Here is a 26,495-nt window from a genome sequence, read left to right as displayed (position 1 = left end):
GAAGATGTTCACGTTGGCAACCAAATTGACTTTCATGTGCAGCCTAAATTGTACTTTGGAGTGGTACGTAATTTGAAAGTCGGAGATGTCTTCACCTCTATGGAGATCACCGATTCTCTCACTGAATTTGGACCTCAGTGACTATCCTATGGAATTTGAGGTCACTCCTCAAAGAAGCTCCTGGAGGAGGGTCATTCAGCTTCCATGGACAAGCCTAATATCTAAACTGACCTGAAGAATTTTCTATTGAACTGTAGTTATATTTAGCACTTTGTTTATAGAATTACTAAGTTTGTATTGATTTCACTTAATGAAATTCATTACAAACATGCATTATTCTTCATTGCTTTTTTTCTAGTTGAACTTAATTGCGTATTATACTTTCAAAGGAAAATATACATTTAAAAGCTATTTATAAGCCAAACATGTCCTTTTAAAATCTGATTAGAGTTAGGTTTTGTTTAAGTATAATTTAAGTAGTTTCAATGGAATTATAACTGTTTGTAAGTTGATTATAAAAAGTAAACGAAGTCTATGTTTTATGACAACAATTTACAGCTAACTATTTAATGGGGTATTTTTTTGACCACTAAAGTCATGAGATATCATTAACTTTAATAGTTTTACCTTCTTGTACCAGATATAAATTTACTTAGTAATGAAACTATTCAAGTAACTGAATGTACAGCCAGCTTAAAGTTATACTGGCCAAACACCAAACAGTTTTGTTGCCTGATCTTCAACCCTCAGTATAAAACAGATTAAAATATGAACACTTTGTCAGTCATTCAATTGGCTATTCACAAATGACTACTGACATTCCCATCAAATACATTATGCTACCCCAAAATGTATACTGGCGTGGTTGTTTTTACTAAGAACGTCAGCACAAATTACCCAAAGACGTACATGTAGCCTGCAAGTGCTCAGAGCACAAACTATTGTTGAGTTTGTCTGTCCTGTGGCAAATACAAGTTGTTCTACTTCTATTATCAAGGGTGGTCAGTTTTTATAACAGCAGGTCCATTTGGGTGCTAAGCAGACACCACCTGGAGATCAGTCAAGATCTGCTAGTGCCTACTGCAGTACTTAAGAGAGTAGTTTATGTTAATGCAAGTTTGTTAGATTTATGTTTATAGAGCGTGGTGTTCCTGCCTATCCCAATAACACCATTGTTATCAAGAGCATCCCTCCTGCTTCTTGGAGTGGACGCAAGTATGACATCGGTGTTTATAAAGGTGGACATCTTTTGTAACTTAGAAAGATGTTCATGTTGGCAACCAATTGGGACTTCATGTTTGCAGCCTAAATTGTACTTGGGAGTGGTACGTAATTTGAAAGTCAGTGATGTCTTCACATCTCTGGAGATAACATTTTCTCTCACTGAATTTGACCTCAGTGACTATCCAATGGAATTGAAGGTCACTCTCAATGAGAAGCACCTGGAGGAGGTTCATTACAGCTTCAGCTTATATCTAACTGAATGCTATACGTTGGATAATTCCATAGTCTTATCAGTAAGATACTATATATGTTAGATTTTGTAGCTGAGATAATGTATAAACTATTTTTAAAAATAAATTGTTTATATAAGTAAAATCACAGAATTGATACACAGTACTTATTTAAACAAATTCAAAAAAAAATAAATACAACATCACAACACATTAATGGGACACAAGCATTAGGTGTGGGGGATGGTTGAAAACATCTCATTATTAACATGAGCTTAATTATATCATAACTGTCAACAAGCTAAGATACACTGTACATACAGTTACCAGCATTGAGTGTTCACTACCTCGAGCTCTAGGAAAGACCAATATTAAAAGTATATGCGTTATTGTTCGTGTATTGATATATTTTTTTACATGTATTTTGATATAATATAATTATGAGTAATGAGGCTTAGGAATAAACAGTATTTGGCCACTCATTTCATTTTCTTGCACAGCAACATCCATCCATTAGGATATTGATGTAAATCAATTTGAGTCAATGGCTGAACTCAGCATCAAAGAAATCAACATCATCTCCTATATCCTATTCTCCTAGCAATTGCAAATACAGCATTGATATCAAAAGAAGGATGTGTAGTGATGCTACTTCCATCAGAGCAGAATAAAGCTTGTTAGTTGGCTTCATTCAACATAATCTCCAACACGTAAATTTCGCTTAACAATTAGAACCTTCTCATCTTTGTAGAGCCAACCATTTAACTTACGACCAGACCATGCAGCAGGAGGCTTATGTAGATCATGTACACACATGACTATTGGGAGGAGCTTTTATCTAGAAGAAATATAAAATGTCTAGGTAGTAGGCAGTAAAACATTGTACTTTAATATACAATTAGGTTCAAGTTTAAAGACAAGACGTTAGTATTAACTACACATTAAAGTATGATAATCATGGTAGCTTTTCTTTGCTGAAATGGTCATCTGGCAATATTAACATGCTTGTTCCATTTATATGGATATAAAATAGAATAGTTGTACGTATAGAACATTTTTTAATTAATATACATATAGACACAAGAATAACTACAACTAATGTCTATGTCTCTGAGTAGCTAGCTTTACTCACGTTTCTATCTCCATAGCTCCATCATCATATTGTGTATTTCATCTGGCAGGTCCCAGGTAGTACCAGGTTTAGCTGGATAAGGTCCAATATTCACTTGTGAACCATCTTCTCTTGTATAAAAAGCCCTACTGATGTATCTTCAGGATATTCAAAAGTAACATTGCCCTGTGGACCAACTTGAATAACTTGCCATGCTTCTTCAACAATAGCAGGAGTCAAAGGAACATGATGATCTCTTCCAAAGACCAGTACTGTTTTCGTTGTTGTAGTTTTGTTCAAAAGTTGTATTTGTATACAAGACGTTCTGTCTTCACCATCCATAGAATGATCTACCATATTTACTTGCAAAATTAATAGAATAAGTAATAGTTAACGCAAGTACCAGTAAAAGAGTTTAAGGAAGGGAAGCACTAGGCTAAACTGACTGACAAGCGCAAAATGGTAGTTAAATAAATGATCTAGTTGGACTTCCAAGAACTCGTCACACATTTTTACTAGCTGTCCATGCACACAATTAAATTTGAATTATTTTTATATTATAACACTGTGTTTTAAATTTGAGTGTATTATGTAGCTGTAATCTGGTAGAATCAAATACACTTACAGAAAGTTTGGTACGTTGTTGTTAATAGGAGCGATCATCTTTACTAATGTGAGCAATTTCCAGTACTCATTAAATATCTTTGATCTAATATATATATATATATAGGCCTATCAACTTATGGTGTCTTATTGTGTATACATACAGCATTGATCAGAATGTTAGAATAATCTTGTTTTAGTATCAGTGTAACATTAACAGATTTCATTAGTACGTAAGCAAAAGACACTGTACATGCAGTTACAAGCATCAAATGATAGTGAATGTCTAAATAATGAGGGCTAGTGATGAACTGTATTCGTCCACTCATTCATTTTCTTGCACAGTAACCTCCATCCAATTAGGATATTGGTGTAAATCAATTTGAATCAAGGTGTGAACTCAGCATCAAAGAAATCAATATCATCTCCTATGCTTCTTCTCCTAGCACTTGGCCACTTGCAAATACAACATTGATATCAAAAGAAGGATATGTATGTGATGCTACCTCCATACAACAGAAATAAAGCTTGTTAGTTGGTTTCAATTCAACTTAATCTCTAAAACGTAAATTACACTTAACATTAAGAGCTTTACCACAGACAAGACCATGGTTTATTATAGGCTATGTAGACACCACAGTTATTGGGAGGAGCTTTAGCTGAAAAAACATAAAAGTATTTTCTCAGCAGATTGAGATAGCTTTAACTTTATGGAAAGAACATTGTAGGAATTTCATAAATAGTCATTACTATCACCATATTGCCATCATCATACTGTATATCCAATATGTTTACAGGTCCAGGTTGTACCAAGTTTAGCAAAAAGACCCAATTTTACTTGTGAACTATATTCTTTAGTATAATAGCCCCCCACTGATGTATCTTCTGGATAATCATAGCTCTGTGGACCATCTTGATAACTTGCCATCATAGCCATGCCTTTTCAACAATAACAGAATCCCTAGAATGATCAGCCATATTATTTACAGGTAGCAGTTTGTCTGCTAGAATGTGTGAATAAAATATGTCAGGAATTATAAAGGAAGTAAGTTATTGAATTGAAATTGTATATAATTATAAATGATAATTAAAATCAGATAAACAATGCCATTGTAACCTTGAGATTACGTCTACTGATCTATCTCAAAGTAATCATTTAAAATTTTCTTATTGGCAAAGCTTACAAAACACTTGATCTCATTTGTCATTAGAAAACCTCTATATTTATTCTATCTATTATTAGATTTCAAATACTATATAACTCACAAGTCTAGCTAGTGTCCTTATTGTATTGAGGAAGTTTAGAATAGTGAAAGACATGTCCATGAAGTATATTTTAAATGACTACTACTCTAACTATAAATCATGTCTCTCACATCCTCTTTATAATTAAGTGTCTAACTTCTTATCTGTTTTGATATCAATAATTGAGTATCCTATAGTTCCTCCAATATTCAAATCTTCAAGTTCTCAAATAAACAATAACTCTTTTTCTTTTACACACTAATTACTCTCATAGAATACTTAGACTGTGGAATACTCTCCCTTCAATTAACGTTGTATGTTTTTTACCATCATTATAGGACAGTTGAAAAATACTTGGTTTATACTTCCTCACCAAATTTGATCCATCAAATACTTGTTCATTTAGTGTCCCTGTTCATGTTACATCTGTTTACTATCTCTCAACATCCAATTCAATCCAACTAACACAACATTTATCACTTCCTCTTGCTAATAATCCTTCATACAATCACCACCTCAAACTTGTAATTTTTATATTCTTGTCCTCCATTGTTCTGTCAAATGATAATGATAATAACAAACAATAGTCCTTTCAAATATTGTTATATTTTGTAGTTGACAAGTTGTATACACTATTTAAAAATAAAGTTTGTTAAAGAAGTCAAAAATCAAAGACAAAAAATAACATGCATGTTCTACATACAAGCAACATGTGAACAAAAAACAAATTAATTACAATGTATTGTCAACACCCAAATTAATGGACATAGGAATGGATGACTGAAACAAATAGTCATTATTAAACTTGAGATTAATTACATCATAAAATGTCAACAAGCTAAGATACACTATACATTACAGTTAACAGCATTGAATGTTCACTACCTCTGAGGAAGACCAATATTAAAAGTATATTGTTATTGTTCATGTATTGATTCATACTACATGTATAGATATATTATAATTATGAGTAATGAGGCTTAGGAATAAACAGTATTTGACCACTCATTTCATTTTCTTGTACAATAACCTCCATTCCATTAGGATACTGATGTAAATCAATTGGAGTCAATGGTGTGAACTCAGCATCAAAGAAAATCACATGTTCTCCAAAGCTTCTTCTGTTAGTATTTGCAATACAGCATTGATATCAATCCTGGACTTGAAGTGATGCTACTTCCATACAACATAAATAAGCTTGTTAGTTGGCTTCAATTCAACATAATCTCCAACACGTAAATTTTGCTTGACAAGTAGAACCTTCTCATCTTTATAGAGCCCAATATTTAACTTACGACCAGACCATGCAGCAGGAGGTTTATTGTAGATCATGTAGACACCATGATTATTGGGAGGAGCTTTATCTAAAATAATAAAATATATAATAAGTTATCAAGATGCAGTGAATAAAATATGAAAATCATGATACCTTCTATTTGTTTTAATGGCTTTTGGCAATATGATCATGCTTTGTCCAATTATATGGTTACAAAATAAAGATTGTTTAGAGCATTTTTAATTAGTATATACAAGAAACAGCAGTATGTCTATGTCTCTGGAATAGCTAGCTTTACTCACGTTCTATCTCCATAGTACCATCATGATATTGTGTATTCATCTGGCAGGTCCAGGTTAGTACCAGGTTTAGCTGGATAAGGTCCAATATTCACTTGTGAACCATCTTCTAGTATAGTAGGCCCCAACTGGATGTATCTTCAGGATATTCAAAAGTAAAATTGCCCTTGTGGACCAACTTGAATAACTTGCCATGCTTCTTCAACAATAGCAGGAGTTAGAGGAACATGATGATCTCTTCCAAAGACAGTATTGTTTCATTGTTGTAGTTTTGTTAAGAAGTTGTATTTGTATACAAGACTTTCTGCCTTCACTATCCATAGAATGATCTACCATATTTGTTTAGCAAAATAATAATATTTAACTCAGTAAATAAAATTAAGGAAGGGAAGCACTAGGACTAAACTGACTGACAAGTACAAATGCACACATGGTAGTTAAATATATGATATAAGTGAGAACTTCTAAGATTTCATCGCACATATTTACTAGCTGCCATGCACACAATAAAATTTGAATTAGTTTTTGATTTATAATTTTATGTGTCTTAAATGTGAGTGTATTATGTAAACTGTAACCTAGTAGCATCAAATACACTTCCAGATCAAGAAAGCTTGCTTCATCAGTGTTGACAGGAGCAACCATCTTATTAGTGTGAGCAATTTCCAGCACTCCTCAAATATCTACTTAACCTAATACATATATATAGGCCAATCAAGTTTATTGTCATCTTATTGTGTATACATATTACATTAGAATAATCTTGTTTTTTTAGCATAAAGGAAGTTTCATTAGTGTAACATTAACACAATTAATTAGTATGCAGCCAAAGACACTGTACAGACAGTTACAAGAATGAAATGATTGTTTATGTCTAAGATAGTATTATGAGTAATGAGGTTTAGTGATAAACAGAATTTGGCCACTCATTCATTTCTTGCACAGTAACCTCCATCCCATTAGGATATTGGTGTAAATCAATTTGAATCAATGGTGAGAATCAGCATCAAAGAAATCAACATCATCTCCTATACTTCCTCTCCTAGCACTTGCAAATACAGCATTGATATCAAAAGAAGGATGTGTTGGTTGATGCTGACCCCATACAACAGAAATAAAGTTTGTTAGTTGGCTTCAATTCAACATAATCCTCCAACACGTAAATCTTGCTTGACAAGTAGAACCTTGTCATCTTTATAGAGCCAACATTAACTTACGACCAGACCATGCAACAGGAGGCTTGTTGTAGATCATGTAGACACCATGATTATTAGGTGAAGCTTTATCTAGAACAGAAATATGGAGGTTATAAAATACAAAGTGTCTAGGTAGTGGGCAGAAAAAACATTGTATTTTATTTGAAAATATTATAGTATAGGTTCAAAGGTTTTAAAGTCTAAGGTCTAGAAAACTTAATATTAACTACAATTAAAGTATGGTGTCGTCTTTGCCAGCTACCTAGAGCAGTGGATAATTATGATAGCTTCTTTTTGTTAAAGTGTCATCTGGCAATATTAAAATGATTATTCCATTATATGGTTACAAGAAAAAACTAAACATTGTATAGGGCATTTTTCAATTAGTATATACATATACACACAGCAGTAATGTCTAGGTCTCTAGAAAAGCTAGCTTTTACTCACGTTCTATCTCCATAGTACCATCATCATATTGTGTATTCATCTGGCAGTCAGGTAGTACCAGGTTTAGCTGGATAAGGTCCAATATTCACTTGTGAACCATCTTCTCTAGTATAAAAAGCACCCACTGATGTATCTTCAGGATAAGCAATAGTTACAATGTTCTGGTGGACCAACTTGAATAACTTGCCATGCCTCTTTAACAATAGCTGGAGTCCAGAGGAACATGATGATCTCTAGCCGAAGATCAGTATTGTTTTCATTGTTGTAGTTTTTGTTGTTCAGAAGTTTGTATTTGTATACAAGACTTTTCACTTTCCGTATCCAAAGAATGATCAGTCATATTATTTCCAGGTAGCAGCTTATCTGTCATCATGTATGTGACTGAAATATGTCAGAAATTATAAAGGAAGTAAGTCTCTTAATTGAAAGTGTATATGATTACCTAATGATAAGATACATGTATAACTATATTCAATGATATTGTCTTAATTAAATAATTTGATAAATGTTTGGCATAAATCTATGAGACAATGTTTATGTCAGACCCTTCATAATTAGGGGGAATTTCCATCCCATAAACCTACTTTTCCCAAAAACATTATCTATGAATATGTTATTATTATTATTATCAATAAAATTATTATTCCCTCAAAAAGGTCTTTGCATGTTAATTCTTGTTGGAACCATGTTGGTGGGAATTAACCAGAGAGTGGTCCAAACTCTAACTAGACTTGGATAAACAGCACAAATACAACTTGATGTCAGTACTGTTCTAAGGTAACATTGTCTACAGACTTCTTTATATTAAAGAAGTATCAAAACAAGAAGTTCAGTGAAAAATTTCTATGACAATTTAAAATTTTTAATCCACTTGTAAACACATAATATATAATCAAGAAACTATGTTATTTTATATTTATTATATGATCATCAATTAAATTTATTGTAATTAGATACACAAATCCAAAATGTATATAATTAGTATAAATATAGCAAAACAAAATTAAACCAAAATTGAAGGTATTTTAATGTTAAAAATGTACAATATCATAATATAATAGATATAAATAGACGACATACTATTTGCATGGAGGTATTTATGAGTAATGATGTTTAAAGGAGAACGATACTTGGCCACTCCTTTCATTTTCTTGTACAGTAACCTCCATTACATTAGGATACTGATCTAAATCAACTTGTGTTAATAGAGTGAACTCAGCATCAAAGAAATCAACTTCATCTCCTATGCTGTTTCTCCAAATCACACCATTAATATTAAAAGAAGGATCTGTAGGTGATGCTGACTCCATACAACAGAAATAAAGCTTGTTAGTTTGGCTTCATTTCAACATAATCTCCAACTCGTAGACTTCTCTTTAAAATAAGAGCTTTTCCATCTTTATAGAGTCCAATATTTACCCTATGACCAGACCATGCAACAGGAGGGTTATTGTAGATTATGTAAACACCATGACTATTGAGAAGAGCTTTATCTAGAAGAGAAACATTATAATAAATCATAACATAATCATTACACTACACATCAGTAATATCCAAACTGGGCAAGAATTTAGTATTACTGTGTATTGTTTGTAGACATCTGGAAACTTCTAGGAATCAATAATTTAGCCATGTAACACAATCATCTATCCAATGGCTAATGATCTTATACTTCAGTTTTTAACTTACTGTCCATATCCATAGAACCATCATCATATTGTGTATTCATGTTACACTTCCATGTAGTACCAGGTTTAGCTGGATAAGGTCCAATATTTACTTGTGAACCGTCTTCTCTAGTATAGTAGGCCCCCACTGATGTATCTTCAGGATATTTAAAAGTAACATTACCCGTGGGACCAACCGGACAACTTGCCATGCCTCTTCAACAATAGCAGGAGTTAGAGGAGCTTGATGATCTTTTCCAAAGATCAGTATAGTTTTGATGTTGTAGTATTGTTCAAAAGTTGTATTGTTATACAAAGACTTTCTGCCTTCTACATCCATAGAATGATTTGCCATATCAATTTTTGTATTAAGTTTTTTGGCTAGTGTATTCCTTAATGTTAATGTTTTTATTACTTTTTGTCTAAAAGTTTTCACTAACATAACGTTTATCACTGTACCACTTACTAATTTTAATACAATCACCACCTCAAGCATCTAATTTCTATATTCTCATCCTCTATTAACTGTTCTGTCAAATGATAATAATAATAAACAATAACAGTCTTTTCAGTAGATGGAATATTGGTATATTTTGTAGTTGACAAGTTGTATAAACTCAGTAATAAGTTCACATTAAAGTTTGTTGCATGATCTTGTCGTAAGTTATGAGCAGTATAAATTAAAGATAAGAAAATTTTTAAAATGAAGCCAACTAACAAGCTTTATATCTGTTGTATGGAGTCAGTGTCACATACAGATCCTCTTTCATATCAATATTGTATTTGCAAGTGCTAGGAGAAGAAGTATGGAGATGATGTTGATTTCTTTGATGATGAGTTTCACACCATGGCCATTGATTCAAATTAATTTGTTTCACACACATCTGAAGATACATCAGTAGGGCCTACAATACAAGAGAGATAGGTTCACACATAGATATTTGACCTTATCCAGCTAAACCTGGTACTACCTGGACCTGCTAGATGAATACACAATATGATGATGGTACTATGGAGATAGAATGTGAGTAAAGCTAGCCTTTCTAGAACTTGAATAACTTGTCATGCCTCTTAACAATAGCAGGAGTTAAAGGAACATGATGATCTCTTCCAAAGATTACTATTGTTTTTTTTTGTTGTAGGTTGCAATGTGAAGATGTATTGATAAAAGATTTTTCACCTTCTGTATCCAAAGAATGATCAATCATATTATTTCCAGCTAGCAGCTTATCTGTTATCATGTATGTGAATGAAATATGTCAGGAATTATAAAGGAAGTAAGTCTCCTTAATTGAAAGTGTATATGATTAACTAATGATAAGATACATGTATAACTATATTCAATGATTATTGTCTTAATTAAATATTTCATATAATTATATTTTGGCATAAATCTATGAGCTACCATACCTAGTGTTTTTCTCAGACTCTTTCGGGAGAATATCCATCTTATTCCTCCTCCGAAAAAATGTGCATGAATTGTAGTATATATTAATAACATTTTTAACCCCTCATAAAATCTGTGATTCTAGTTGGAAAGCATGTTGACCTGAAATTAACAGTGAGTGGTCAAAGAAGTATCAAAACAAGAAGTTCAGTAAAAAATGACAATCTAAATCAAGGGAACTATGTTATTTTTATATTTATATTCTGATCATCAATTAAATTCGTCTGTAATTAGACACACAAATCCAAAACAATTATATCATTAGTGTCATACTAGCAAAACAAAATTTAACCAAAAATTGAAGGGCACTTTAATGTAAAAATGGGCAATATCATATATTTAAGAATAATGAGGTTTAAAGGAGAACAATATTTGGCCAACTCATTTCATTTTCTTGTACAGTAACCTCCATTCCATTTAGGGTATTGATCTAAATCAACTTGCATTAATGGAGTGAACTCAGCATCAAAGAAATCAACATCATCTCCTGTGCTTTTTCTACAAATTACACTATTAATATCCAAAAGAAGGATCTGTAGGTGATGCTGACTCCATACAACAGAAATAAAGCTTGTTAGTTGGCTTCATTTCAACATAATCTCCAACACGTAAATTTCGCTTTAAAATCAGAGCTTTTCCATCTTTATAGAGTCCAATATTTAACCTACGACCAGACCATGCAACAGGAGGATTATTGTAGATTACGTAGACACCATGACTATTGAGAGGAGCTTTATCTAGAAGAGAAACAGTATATAAAATCATAAGATATCATTACACTACATATCAGTAATATCCAAACTGGCAAGAAGTTAGTATTTTACTGTACATTGTTTGTAGAAATCTGATAACTTCTACTAATTAAATAATTTAAGCCACATAACAATCATCTATCCAATGGCTAATGATCTTATACTTCAGTTTTAACTACTGTCCATATCCATAGTACCATCATCATATTGTGTATTCATGTTACAGTTCCATGTAGTACCAGGTTTAGCTGGATAAGGTCCAATATTTACTTGTGAACCATCTTCTCTAGTATAGTAGGCCCCTACTAATGTATCTTCAGGATATTTAAAAGTAACATTACCCTGTGGACCAACCCGGACAACTTGCCACGCCTCTTCAACAATAGCAGGAGTCAGAGGAACATGATGATCTCTTCCAAAAACCAGTATTGTTTTTTGTTGTTGTTGTTTTGTTCAGAATTTGTATTGGTATATAAGACTTTCTGTCTCTACTACCCATAGAATGATTTGCCATATCATAATTTTTTTTGCTAGCTGATGTATTATCCAAACATTTAACCCCTCGTTTTAGGTTTTACAAGGTTAGCTCACGTGACGGTTTGTAGTACCGCATGTGATCCACGCATTGATGTACTCAAGGATCTGTCAAGAAGTTAAAAAGCCTGTTGTAACCAAGGAACAAGAGATAATGAAAAAAAGCGGGTTTTATACATCAGATTATATATACAAACTAGTGCTTTTTGAATTTTCTTTAATAAGGTTGTTTTAGTTTGTGTTAAAGATGTGTCAGGTTTCTTATCAGATAATAGGCCTGGTAAAGTAGGAGTAAGTATCAGCTACCAGAGTAGGATCTTCTGAAATACTGTTTATGTCCTTTTGCCATATATTTCATACGTACAAGGTGAACATGTTTACATACTGTTATGTATAAGATAGAATCTAAGCAAGTACAAGTGTAGTTATGGGGACAAATTTGACAGTCTGTACACACAGCTTACATCCGCAGTTTTCTTGAGCTTTTGTCAACCTCATAATTTGTGTCAGGAGATGATTGTGATTGTACTTCCATTTTGTATTTTCAATTGTGTAGCAGAAGATAATTTTAACAGAAGACCTTTCTTGTGCTGTTTGTACTCGCTCATATTCTGTGTGATTTTTTCCCATTTCTAGTTTATGAAAATGTTCAAATGCCTTATCTCTGGCTACTCCTTATTAATGCAATAAGTAAGTTGTTAGTTCTTTTATTTTGTTTGTGGTTTTAAGTACAATATATTTAGCACTCTATGAAATGATTTGAGGTATACATGTTAGTGTTTATTGTTAGTGTTCATTTGTTGTAGTCCATTGTAGTGAGAGACACATGATATTGATGCGTGACACAGACAGTGTGTTGTTTCTATTGTCTGGAAGTTTACAGTTTCTATACGAAAAGTGTATGTACATTTGTGCTTTCATCTGATTGATAGAAAAGTATGAATGAGTCTTGTTGAATGACTGTTGCTTTACTAACAGGAGTAACCTATGTTACTGTTGATTGATTTTATGAAATATAATTTTTCACATTCATTAGTGTCTGTGGTGACTCATTAATGTATTGGGTAATAATTGTATAATAAGTGTTTAGTGTTATTTTGAGTTATGATTGATTTGTGATATAATATTATTTATTTTGTTAATAGCTGCTACTGACACCTCTATTGTAGTAGTGAAATATGTTATTGTGGTAATAGATTTTTCTTAGTGCTAGTTTTCTCTGGTGTTTATGTTTTCATTTACACTTGTTTCTATGTCTTGTGTACTATTTAAACTCTGTTCTTTTTGTAATAAAATTATCTTTTGTGATTCTAAAATGACTAGCACTATACCTCTCATATATATCCTTCACAGTGTCCACTGATATAGAACTATGAGTGCTATTTTTGTGGAATGTATAAATGAAAGAGTAGTGTGTATTCTGATATTTCACTATCACCACAAGTTTGTAAATGGCACTGCCTACTTTTAATAATTTAATGGAAGTTTTATGTATATAATACAAATAAACACACATACAGTGTTATTATACAGATGTATGTGTTGTCTTGTACAGTGACATACATCTTATCTAATGTTCACTGTGTAAAAAATTCAAACTGTACTTGAACAATTTTGCACTCTGTTATATTAACATAACAATTGATGTCATAAATGTTATTTTTGATTTGGAGTCAATGCTTGAAGTCTGATTTGGTCCTGTCATTGATAATTTATTGATAAAGCTTACAAACACTTGATCTTATTTGTCATACTTTCGAGTTCATCATTAGCATTTGAAAACGTCTATATTAATTTCTCTCTCTATCATTAGATCTCAAATACTATAACTCACAAGTCTAGCTAGTGTCCTTATTGTAATAATCAAAGTTGAGGATAGTGAAAGAAGTGCCATGAAGTATATTTTAAATGGCTACTACTCTGACTATAAATCATGTCTTCCGTCATTCCACATCTGCTCATCCTGCTTCTGTGCTGACCATGGAACTCAATAACTCTTTATAATTAAGTGTCTAAGTCCTTAACTGTTTTGATATCAATAATTGGAATTTCCTATAGTTCCTGCAATACTCAATCTTTAAGTTCTCAAGCAATGATTTTTTCTTTCTCACACTAATTTCTCTATCATTTTTACTTCAATAGAGTACTTAGACTGTGGAATACTCTCCCTTTAATTAACCTTGATTTGTCTTTTACCAACATTATAGGACAGTTTTAAATACTTGGTTACACTTCCTTACCAAATTTGATCCATCAAATACTTGTGTTCATTTAGTATCTATGTTCATGTTACAACTGTTGCTCTCTCTCTCTCACATCCAATTCAATTCAACCTTTCACTAACATAACATTTATCACTTCCTCTCGCTAATAAAATCCTCATATAATCACCACCTCAAACTTGTCATTTTTATATTCTTGTTATATTTTGTAGTTGACAAGTTTTAACTTAGAAATAACTTCAAATCAAAGTATGGTGCATGGTGTGGTTGTAAGGAATTAAATAATTTAAGCCACATAAGACAATCATCTAATTTATGCAACAACTGATGACATTATTATACTACTGCTGCAACTTACTTTCATAGTCCATATTTCCAAATTTTTCCATCATCATACCGTGTGTCAATGTTACAGGTCCAGGTAGTACCAGGCCTAAGTTTTGCTTGATAAGGTCAGCAAGACAATTCTGGTCTTTAGAAGAGATCATCATGTTCCTCTGACTCCTGCTATTGTTGAAGAGGCACAACAAGTTATTCAAGTTGGTCCACAAGGCTGTATCATTTTTAATTATCCTGAAGATATAGCAGTGGGGCCTACTATACTAGAAAAGATGGTTCACAAGTAAATATTGGTCGTAGTTATATATGTTTAGAAGCTGTAAAATTGGTACACAAGACTTTCCGCCTTTTAAATCCTTAGAATGATCTACCATATTATTTGCTAGCAGCTGTTAATTTGTAATTATAAAACAACTAGTCTAGTATGATGATAACGAACATAATTACATTTAAAGGAAGGAGGCCATGGAACTTCTTTTATGGAAAATTACTTCAACTTACTTGCATGATTATCAACATTCCATGCAGTCAGTTTTGTTGTAATGGATACAGGCATGTTAACTTTTTATTTATTTATTTATTAAAACACAAAAGACACTCAATAGCAAAGCTAATATAAAGAGCATCAATAACAATACTAGATTCGTAATGAGAATAAAATAAGAAGTAGAGGATTAATAATAAGTGATGATATTGACAGATGAATGAATAAATAAATATGTACAATATGTATGTTATATTCCTGATAATTTTAAAATAGATAAATATTTTGCTTTAACTGACTTACAGAGTTGAGATCTTTGAATGAGGAGGGAAGGGAATTCCACAGGGAGATAGCACAGGGAAGGAAGGAGTTGAGAGTAGCAGAAAATCTGGAGAAGGGCAGATTCAGATTTAATGGTGGGAAGAACATAAATTATAGGAGGACTGATTTGAAATAAAAAAGATCAAGCAGGAATGTAGAGATTACTATAAATAAACTTGTATAAAAGGACAAGCTTGGATGTTGTTCTGCGAAAGAATAGAGAAGGAAGATTAAAGAGTTGTAGAAGTAGAGGATAATCAGAGGTCCAATTTTTATTGCAGAGTTTTACCCACGAAGTGGTTGAACTTTTTCCAATTCGTTGATGACAGGAATGGAATATGGATCCCAAACAGAGGATCTGTATGTAAGGATGGAAAGGATTAATGTCAAATACAATTTGATAAGAACAGAAGAAGAAGAGTTATAGTAAAATTGACGATAGATGTAGCCAAGCAGTTTTCTTGACCTTGGAACAGATTTCATTGATGTGAGTAGACCAGAGAGGTTAGAGTAACACCTAGGTACTTAAACGAAGAGACTAATTCAAAGAGGTGATCCATCAAGGAGAAGAGAAGGAAGAGTAGTAAAGGATGTAGGAGCCTTGAGGGGGTGTGGTACAAATTACTAGTGCCCCAAAGAATGAGCCATCAATAGGTTTGATAATAGACATAGCAAAATCTATTAAGTCAAATTTGTTATAAGGTGACTACTGTATCCAACTAATTTTATAACAAATATATAATAAGCACATCAGTAAATACTCTCATAGATAAAGTGAATTATATATATAGTATGATCTAACAACTCAATATTTATTATATTAACTCTAATACCATTAGTGATTACAAATATGACAATGTTTCCTGGAAATGACCATACAAGATATTGTTTCTGTTAGATCAATAGTTGATATTATTGGAATCAAAAAGTTGGCCATGGAGCCTTATAATATGCACTTATTATACATTTAACACAACATGATTAATTACTGTAGGGCTAGTAAACAGTCACTGTACAAACTGTCAAAAGCACTAAATTATATATATAAAATATCATATAGACTGGATATTTATGAATAATGGGCTTTGGATAAAAAGTATTTGTCCACTCATTTCATTTTCTTGTACAATAACCTCCATTCCATTGGGATATTGATGTAAATCAATTTTTAGTCATGGTGTGAACTCAGCATCAAAGGAAATCAATACTATCTCCCCTGTTTCCACTACTAGCATTGCAAATACAGCATTGATATCATATTCTGGACTTGAAGGTGATGCTGACTCCATACAACAGAAATAAGCTTGTTAGTTTGGCTTCAATTCAACATAATCTCCAACACAGTAAATCTCGCTTAACAAGTAGAAACCTTCTCATCTTTATAAAGCCCTATATTTAACTTACGACCAGACCATGCAGCAGGAGGTTTATTGTATAGTCATGTAGACACCATGCTTATTGGGAGGAGCTTTAGCTAAAAAAAGAGAGGTTATCCTTATAATTATTATAATAATTTCTAAAGCTAGTGCTAACTTTTTTATGACATTAAAACAAACAGGTTTTAGCTAGCATTGTAGAAGCAGTTCCATCACTCACATTCTAGCTCCATAGTACCATCATCATATTGTGTATTCATCTGGCAGGTCCAGGTAGTACCATGTTTAGCTGGATAAGGTCCAATATTGACTTGTGAACCATCTTCTCTTGTATAAAAGCACCCACTGATGTATCTTCAGGATACTCAAAAGTGACACGACCTTGTGGACCAACTCGGACAACTTGCCACGCCTCTTCAACAATAGCTGGAGTCAGAGGAATATGATGATCTCTTCCAAACACCAGTATTGTTTTTGTTGTTGTAGTTTTGTTCAGAAGCTGTATCTGTATGGAGTGACAAGTCGTTTTTTTTCTTCTTGTTTATCAGTCATATTGTTGATGGCAATGGAAAAAAAACCCAGTAGAGTTCACTGTAATATACGATATCAGATATGTGAGTTAATTATAAGGAAGAGATGTAAAGCTAATAACATGAGACAATTTGATTACAATATTCATATGACCATATAATCATGTGACTGTCAGCAATAATAGTTCCACTACTATATTAACAATTTCAGCATGCTAGACAATACAGACACTTCATTCATATGTAACTTCAATAATAGTTTTTTTAAAATCAAAACTTCAAAGTTTTTGGGCAAGAGATGAGCTCTCTCTAAAGCTATACATTTGTTGATGATACAACAGGCAGCAGCTCAAAAAAAAACATGTATTCTCAGTTAAATGTAAAGACTAAAAAGAAATCTTCCAAACAAAGAAGATGATTGTGTGAAAACAAATGAAAATGAAATCATATTTATTATGTATACAACTGCACAATTGAACAACTAGTGTGATGGGCAGACATGTCTTCAGTAAATGGACACAGTTAGGCAAATAACTATTTATTGATTCTTTTATAGTAACTACAATATGCAGTATTGGTTCTGAGTCTCAACCAGTTATGTATACATCATACTTTGTCTATATAGTCAACATTAGCAAAATCTATACATCAAATCTATGCTCAGTGCATTTGAATTGTTTATGAAACTATAAATCTAGTCTTGGCTTGCCAGACTTGATCCTGGTTCATGATCAGCCAACTAGTACAATGTTTACATAATCCAATGTTCTGTATGGGAAGAATACACCCGCTAAGATAAAATGTAGTCTTGGCTGACCAAACTTGGTTCAGAAAACTGAGTACAACATGTACATACTCAGTATTTGGGAAAGAGTAACAATTAGGCTAGATTAGACTCTGGCAGTGTTACTAAAATATAATATCATTGTAGTTACCTTAGCCAAAGTCTAACAATTTTTCAAAGAAACTTGGAATATGTATACAGATAACACAGCCATCACAATAGTTATGCACATGATCAACATGATTGACTAATGAATGGTTCTATACCTTATAGTTCTAGTGGTTTAGGAATTCAATAAGCTATTACTAGGCTTGGCCTTCTCCTTTATGTACATTCATTAAATAAACAGCATATCAAAGCAGTATCACTCCGATTCATGTATAACCTAATGTTATTAGTCTTTTTTGGCCTACAACATGGCTGACAAATCAAGAACAATTAATATGTAATAGGTACAATCAAAAAATCATATGAATATTATTTTAAAAAATCAAGAAAGATCAATAGTTGATATCATTGGAGGTGGCCATGGAGCCTATAATACTTTTAAGAGAAAATTGTAACAACTATTATGACTATCATCTACTTTCACAATGCCAAGAGTTATATGTGTGTGTATAGAAATATAGTAGCATAAAAATGTATTGTCTTAAAACTAGGTATGTGTACTTATATTAACAATAATCTATTAATTAGTGCGATCTAGTAAATCAGTGATTGTATAATGTATAAACAGTTAAAAGCACTATGTGTAATATCAATAGGACATATTGTAGTGCATTTACATATAATGAGGTTTAGGGATAAACAGTATTTGTCCACTCATTTCATGTTCTTCAATAATACATCCATCCCATTAGAATAATTTTGTAGATCGATTTGAATCAATGGTGTGAACTCAGCATCAAAGAAATCAATATCCTCTCGTAAGCTTCCTCTCCTAGCATTTTCAAATATAGATTTAAATCAAATCCTGGACTTGAAGGTGATGCTACCTCCATACTACTGAAATAAAGCTTGTTAGTTGGCTTCAATCAACATAATCTCCAACCGTAAATTCGTTAACAAGTAGAACCTTCTCATCTTTATAGAGTCCATATTTAACTTACGACCAGACATGCAGCAGGAGGTTTATTGTAGATTATGTGAGACACCATGACTATTGGGAGAGCTTTAGCTAAAAAAAAAACAGAGAAGTTGATACTTCTAATTATTATAATAGTTAATATAATTATGTTCAATTTATCAATGGAATTCTCTACTTAACTCTCTTACAGAGATTGACTCATTACCAAGTTTACATTTACATATATATGATAAAAGCTATATTCTGGTGCCCGTTTGTTGCACAACATAAAAAATATAAAATACTAAAGCTATATATTTTTGATAACGTTTACAACCAATAAAACAGGTCTTAGCTAGCATTATAGAAACACTCCATTACTCACGTTCTATCTCCATATTTCCATCATCATATTGTGTATTCATCTGGCAGGTCCAGGTAGTACCAGGTTTAGCTGGATAAGGTCCAATATTACTTGTGAACCATCTTCTCTTGTATAAAAAGCACCCACAGATGTATCTTCAGGATATTCAAAAGTAACATTGCCCTGTGGACCAACTGGACACTTGCCACGCCTCTTAACAATGGCAGGAGTCAGAGGGATGTGATGATCTCTTCCAAGACCAGTATAGTTTTTGTTGTTGTAGTTTTGTTCTGAAGTTGTATCTGTATGGAGTGACGAACTTTTTATTCTTCTTGATTATCAGTCATATTGTAATGGCAATGGAAAACAGGAACAATAGAATTCACATGTAATATACTATATCAGGATATGTGAGTTAATTATAAGGAAGAGATGTAAAGTTATGGCGTACAGTTTACATCAAAATTAATAGTGCTATAATGGGAGTGGGTTTAACCTGTATAGTTTTTTATACCATTACTAGACCATGCCCCAAAACCTAAACCCTGAACTCTTCAGCACAATCCCAGTAGTGAGCCACTCCATTATTGCTTTTTTTTTTGGACCACAAATAGCACACCATATAAAACGCTAAATAACAGATATTGTGTTGGCCATATCCACTTGTCATGAGACAACATGCACACACACACATATATATATCATATACTTGTCAGCAATGATTTTATGACTATAATCATTTGATTTTAATTTTTTAAAAACATTAATATCTAACTATAACCTATATGATACAATAAAGAACTCATACAACAGACAATACAGTTCTCTTAGTCAAAAACACTCTGAAATTTATAGTTTAGAATTAGGAGTACCAGCTTGAGGATAGATCTTTCATTCTTTAAACCTTTCCTTCAGTTTGTAGCAAATAGTAAAAACATCTGTGTCTGGACAAGATGAAAGGAACTTATAGAGAAAAGGAGTCTTGTTTTCATGTGGATTATAGGCAGACACCACATAACCATCAGGAAAAACTCGTCAAAACAAAGAAACAAATCATGATTGGGAACAGCTACTAATTATGGGGAGGAGGAGGAGAGAGAGATGAATAAACTAAAATAGAGTACTGAACATACCTGACTAGTTAGATAGACAAAAATGAGTACTTTGTTGATAAGCAACATCAGTAAATATATCAGGTGTTGGTAAACCAGCTGATTAGCTAATATCTCAAACCAAGTAAATGACGATCTACTCCACGACCAGATATTGCATCAGAAGTGTGACTGAGTGAGCATTGATAGCTGCCATTAATGTACTAACTTTTTTCAGCAGGCTATAAAAATATAGGACAGGACAAGAATATAAAGATATTGGAATAAGGGACTCTTTTAAAGGAGATTTATTAAAAAGTCAAGTAAGTACATAACATTGGACCTTACTCCATAAAAACTGGTTTTCAAGATGGTACATAGTAAGTGTTCCTTCTATATTTTCTTTACATGGATAATGCTCATTTCACAGACTCAGTTACTAAATATTTACAGATATTTATTAGAATATATTACTTACTGTAGCAGTTGAGTCAGTCCTTGTCTTAAAAATGTATGAGATTATTAGTAGTGGATCGTATAGTATCAGTGCGACCATATTTAAACCAACGAGTGCTCCCACTCTCATACATAGCAGTTGTACGATCATATAATTAATAATATGAACATAATATCCTTCAAAGACAGTTAATGTTCTCATATTATGAAAGTAAAATATTTATATGACATTTATATTTGGAACAATGTCATGTCACATGTTATTTATCGAAATCCTCCCTTAAGGGTTCTAAAAACATAAGGCAAATATGTACTCACAGTATATTAAAATTAATTCTAATTATACAACAATACTCAACTATTATTGATATTAGAAATTATAAATTTTGTACCAAGTATTAGAAATTTATGGTCACTTTCTATTAGCATGGTGAACATGGATTTATAAGCGACTGCTTTCTTACTTGTAATATGCCCAATTGTATGGCATTTTGAATGAAACTTCCATCTGGAGAGATTTTTAAACTTTTTGGAAAAGTTTTTCCCAAATACACAAAAGCAAATACTGAAAATCAACATTATTAATAAACCTGTAGACAGATAATATAAGAGGTAAAATATATCATTGACTAACTTGTCTACAGCATTAATAGCATTATCAATATCTGTGATAGTTTCAGTGATATGTTCCACTTGAGACATACAGCTGGATTAAGTGAAGATGACTTCACATTTGATGTCTCAGCAAAAAAAAATCATAACCACTCACGTTCACTATAAATAATATAAAAATTAAGATAATTTTTTTAAATAAAAGTACATTAAAACACTGTCTTTTAATAATATTTGATTTTGAGTGGCACAGTATTGCCAAGCTAGTTAATCAATCGTCTAGTTAAAAATGGTTTTACTAACCTGTCCCATCATGTTCATTGAGTGTATATTATATGCATGGCTACTAATCCATCCATACGCTGAGTGTTCCAAGGGACAGTACCACATCCTCATCTTCACCTACAACAAGCTACTAATCCATTAGAGACATTAGACTGTTCTATAATATATGAAGTCCCTACATGAGAGGTGACATCAAACCATCTATTAATTGTGTTGTATACTGAGTTCCATTGCCATGGGAGACCAACGTGATGCTACAAGAGTTTTTTGAGCATCAGAATAATCCAATCTATAAATCAAAATTTTATTATTATTATTATTATTATTATTTATTATTATTTATTGTTATTTTTTTATCATACATTTCAGAAGCTTCTATTGTGGATGATGATTTCATCTAAAAACTAATAGCATATATAGCACTCTCAATAATATCAATGGAGTCAACAATTTACAGGATCTATAAAATGTAAATATAACTTCTTTAAGTAGTTTCATAATCTTACCTTTTTCTAAGTTTTTCCCTTGCCTTTGTACCATTTATCTCTGTGTTCTGTGGGAGTATTCCAAAGGGATATGGGTTACGTTCCTTAGCATCCTCCAATCCACTTTAGTTGATTGAAAATAAAAGTGGGTGGGGCCAATGCAATTCACCAGTTGGTGTATCATAAAACATATCCAGTTTGAGAACGGATACAAAAGAAATAGAAGAGATGATTCCACATTATTAAATTTCACTCAAAGCAACTACATGTCAATATAACTTCAACTACAATGTTTATTAGAACTATGTTAACTTTAGACATGCTAGTCAAAGGAAAGCAGTTATATTATGATAATAAAAAAATACTTACGTGTCCTTTTTAATGATAATCACATGGACGACATTTCAGGTGGAAAATTAGAACGTACACTTATCTACATCTTACCAGGAATTTCTCAATCTACCAAACCTTTCGTGTACGGGGAAATACAGTAGGGTTTACCAATGATACATATCAGGAGGTATGGCCTCACTAAAGGAAAGAAAATAGAGTTATCAGTGTACCATAATAGACAAAGGTGTGGTAGTCTGGTAATATACACCTGATAATAAGTTGAATCATTTTCATTGTTAGCAATGAGGAGTTGGTAGCAGTTCTAGAAGATACTATTATTTTATTTAAATATTATATAGTACAATAAAAATCTTCATTGGATTACAAGGTTGAGGTTGGATAAGCTACTGCTGGTGTCACATTAAAAGATGATAGTGTCTCGAAAAAGCCAGATAAGCATAATGTGATTCCACCAATCAATGAGCTACAAGAGAAAGGAATATAATTTAAAATAATATGGATAATTGGTAAGTAAGTCAATTATCATGATAAATTTTCCTATTAAGCTAATATTGTATTCATATACAATATTCATAATTCAGCTATTACAAAACAAAAGGAAAATACAGTAATTATAATACCAGTTATCAAAATCCCCATTTTCATACACCAATTTATATAACCCAATTCTCATACCCGGTTTCATGTTCAGACTTGCTCTACTAATTTCTTATAAGTATCTCACCAGTTCCTCCAGGACGACCAAATTTTTTTTACAATTTGGTACTAAGTTATATCAAAATAATTCAGGAGTCAACAGAGGCTATAATATAATAATGTTATATATAGACATTGAGATAATAGCAACAAATTAAAAGGTTCAATTGAGGTGATAATAGAATCAATATATTAGGGAATGCTGAAAATCTTTCATGACCTTTCATAACTTTACCTGGTCTTGTTCAAGTTCTAATTTATAATATTATTATATTACTTTAATAGTTAATGTAGTTTAAAATTACAATCAATTAGTCATAGTTCCAAAGTTAACTGTATTATTTACAAAAACCAAGTATTGACATAAAAGACATGTATGAATTTGTGCATTCAAAAATATAATGAAGCCATTTAAATGATTTACAAGGAAAAAAATAAAATGTGATAGACTTTAATGTATTTAATGACCTTTTAATGACCAATCTATAATTTTTAAATAATAATTGCATGGATAGATGAGAGCCTAAGTAATTTTTGTTTTAACTTTTTGTCAAGACAAATTAAAAATAATGACTGTTATTTGAAAAGATAGTCGAAAAATACTAGTTTGTAATAAAAAAAAGTCCTATGAATATTCATTGTTAGACACTTTAGTGTATTATGTTACATTTGTATATCCTAATACATATAAGAATGTACATTAAAACCTATGATAACACTTGATATTACTATTTCAGTAGATATAGTAACAAGAAGTGGTCCAACCTGAACAGACCAATATTAGGTACTTTATCCAGTGTCTGTTGGTAATGGCATCACAGGTAAGCGTGCTGAAGTGAGTCTTGGTTATTTGGAACATTTGACCTGGTACATGTCTTTGGCTAGATATGGGATAAGGACAGGGCACTTTGTACTTTAAACTCTTGCAGAGTTCGTAAAGTGGCCATTTGTTTATAACAGGCATACAAAAACGTCCGCTACCAATACAGGTAAAACAGAATATATAGATAAAATGTTAGTGAAAAAAAACTTGAATGAAGACGACTAGCACTTAAAATAAAGTAAATAATCAATAAGTTTAATATAGTTATTATTAATGTTAATATCAGTACTTACTACCAGTATAAATACAGTGTTTTGTAACACTCTAAATAAACTCAGTTCTTGTAAGCTATGAAAACAAGGGTGGAGAATAAATTAAATTATATTTCGGTATAAGTTAGAAAATAAGGATAAAGTTTTGGGTAAAATATGAGCTATAATTAGCTGTTAAAAATATGTTTTTGTGAAGGTTGTTTAATAAATTGAAAAAATAACAACACAATATAGGTCTATAGATTATAGAAAATCAAAATAGTTAAAAGAAAAAAAAAGTTGATCCTTTCGGGACCAATATTATATTATGTAGAAGTCAAATTGTCTATGGAAAATACGAATAACTCTACATAACTTACAGAATAAATATAATTAAAATACAAAAAATACTAAAGCTATATAATTGGATAACATTTACATACCAATATAAACAGAAAAATTTAGCTAGCATGATATGAAACACTTCCCATCACTAACGTTTATAGCTCCATATAATTTCCAATCATGATATTGTGTTGTATTCATCTGGCAGATATAGTACCAAGGTTTAGCTGGATAAGCCAAATATTGAAAATGCGAAACATTCTCTAGTATAGTAGGCCCTACTGATGTATCTTCAGGATATTCAACAAGTAACATTGCCTTGTGGACCAACTTGAATAACTTTGCCATGCTTCTCAACAAATAGAGGACCAGAGTCAGAGGAAATATGATGATATTCTTCAAGACCAGTATTGTTTTTGAGCTGTTGTAGTTTTGTTCAGAAGTTGTATCTGTATGGAAAATAACGAAGAATTTTTATCATCTTGATTATCAGTCATATTGTTAATGACAATGGAAAACCCAGGAACAATAGAAATTCACTGTAATATACTATATCAGGATATGTGAGTTAATATAAGGAAGGAGATGTAAAGCTATTTAAATACAATGAGGGTAATTTTACTTGCAATATCCATTGAATCATTGTGACTATTATAATAATTTAGGATCTAACATTAATTAGTTTTAATTTCTTAAAACATTAATAAAAACATTATCTAATTATATTTACCTATATGATATAATAAAGAATTCATAAAAATATAGAATATAGTTTTCTTAGTCATAAACACTCTGAAAATAGTATAGACTTAGAAGATTAAGGAGCTACCAAGCTTTAAGGATAGTTCTTTTCATCTCCCTTTTAAATTTTCCTTCAGTTTTTATAACAAATAGTAACTAAGCTGTATTGGACAAGAGTGAAAGGAACTTAAGAGAAAATAATGTTTGTTTCCTGCGGGATTATAGCCAGACACCATAACCATCAGGAACTATGCTCCAAAACAAGAATCACATCATGGGAATATAGGTAAAAAATTATGGGGGGAGAGAATAGAGAGAAATAAATAAATTAAATATAATTGTAATGTACATACCTGACTAGTAGAATAGAAAAAATGAGTAATTCGTGATAAGCAACATCAGTAAATATATCAGGTGTTGGTAAAACCAGCGTGAATAAGCTAATATCTTCAAACCAAGTAACTGACGATCTACTCCAAACCAGAATTGATTGCATCAGAAGTGTATGAGTGTGAGCATTGAATAGTGCCATTAATGTACAAATTTTTCAGCAGGTCTAAAAATATAGATAGGACAATAAATATAATATATTGGAATAAGGACCTCTTTAAATGAGAATTTATTAAAAATTCTTTTAAGTAAAGTACATACATTATGGACCTTACTCCATAAACAACTTGTTTTCAAGATGGTACAATAGTAAGTGTTCCTATATTTCTGTACATTATAATGTCATTTCAACAGACTCAGTACTAATATACTATATTTCATATAATATATTACTTACTGTAGCAGTTGATCAGTCATTGTCTTTTAAAATGTAATGAGATTCATTAGTA

The 26,495-nt window shown here is 31.8% G+C and overlaps 1 pseudogene; it reads right to left on the bottom strand.

The window, feature by feature from the left end:
- Positions 1-5,586: 5,586 nt before the first annotated feature.
- Positions 5,587-26,495, bottom strand: part of LOC121391898 — a 36,356-nt pseudogene continuing 15,447 nt past the window's right edge.

Source organism: Gigantopelta aegis, unplaced genomic scaffold, assembly GCF_016097555.1.
Source record: "Gigantopelta aegis isolate Gae_Host unplaced genomic scaffold, Gae_host_genome ctg3073_pilon_pilon:::debris, whole genome shotgun sequence".
Classification (NCBI taxonomy): Eukaryota; Metazoa; Mollusca; class Gastropoda; order Neomphalida; family Peltospiridae; genus Gigantopelta; species Gigantopelta aegis.
Note: the sequence above shows the minus strand (reverse complement) of the source record. Positions and strands in the feature narration are given on the sequence as shown.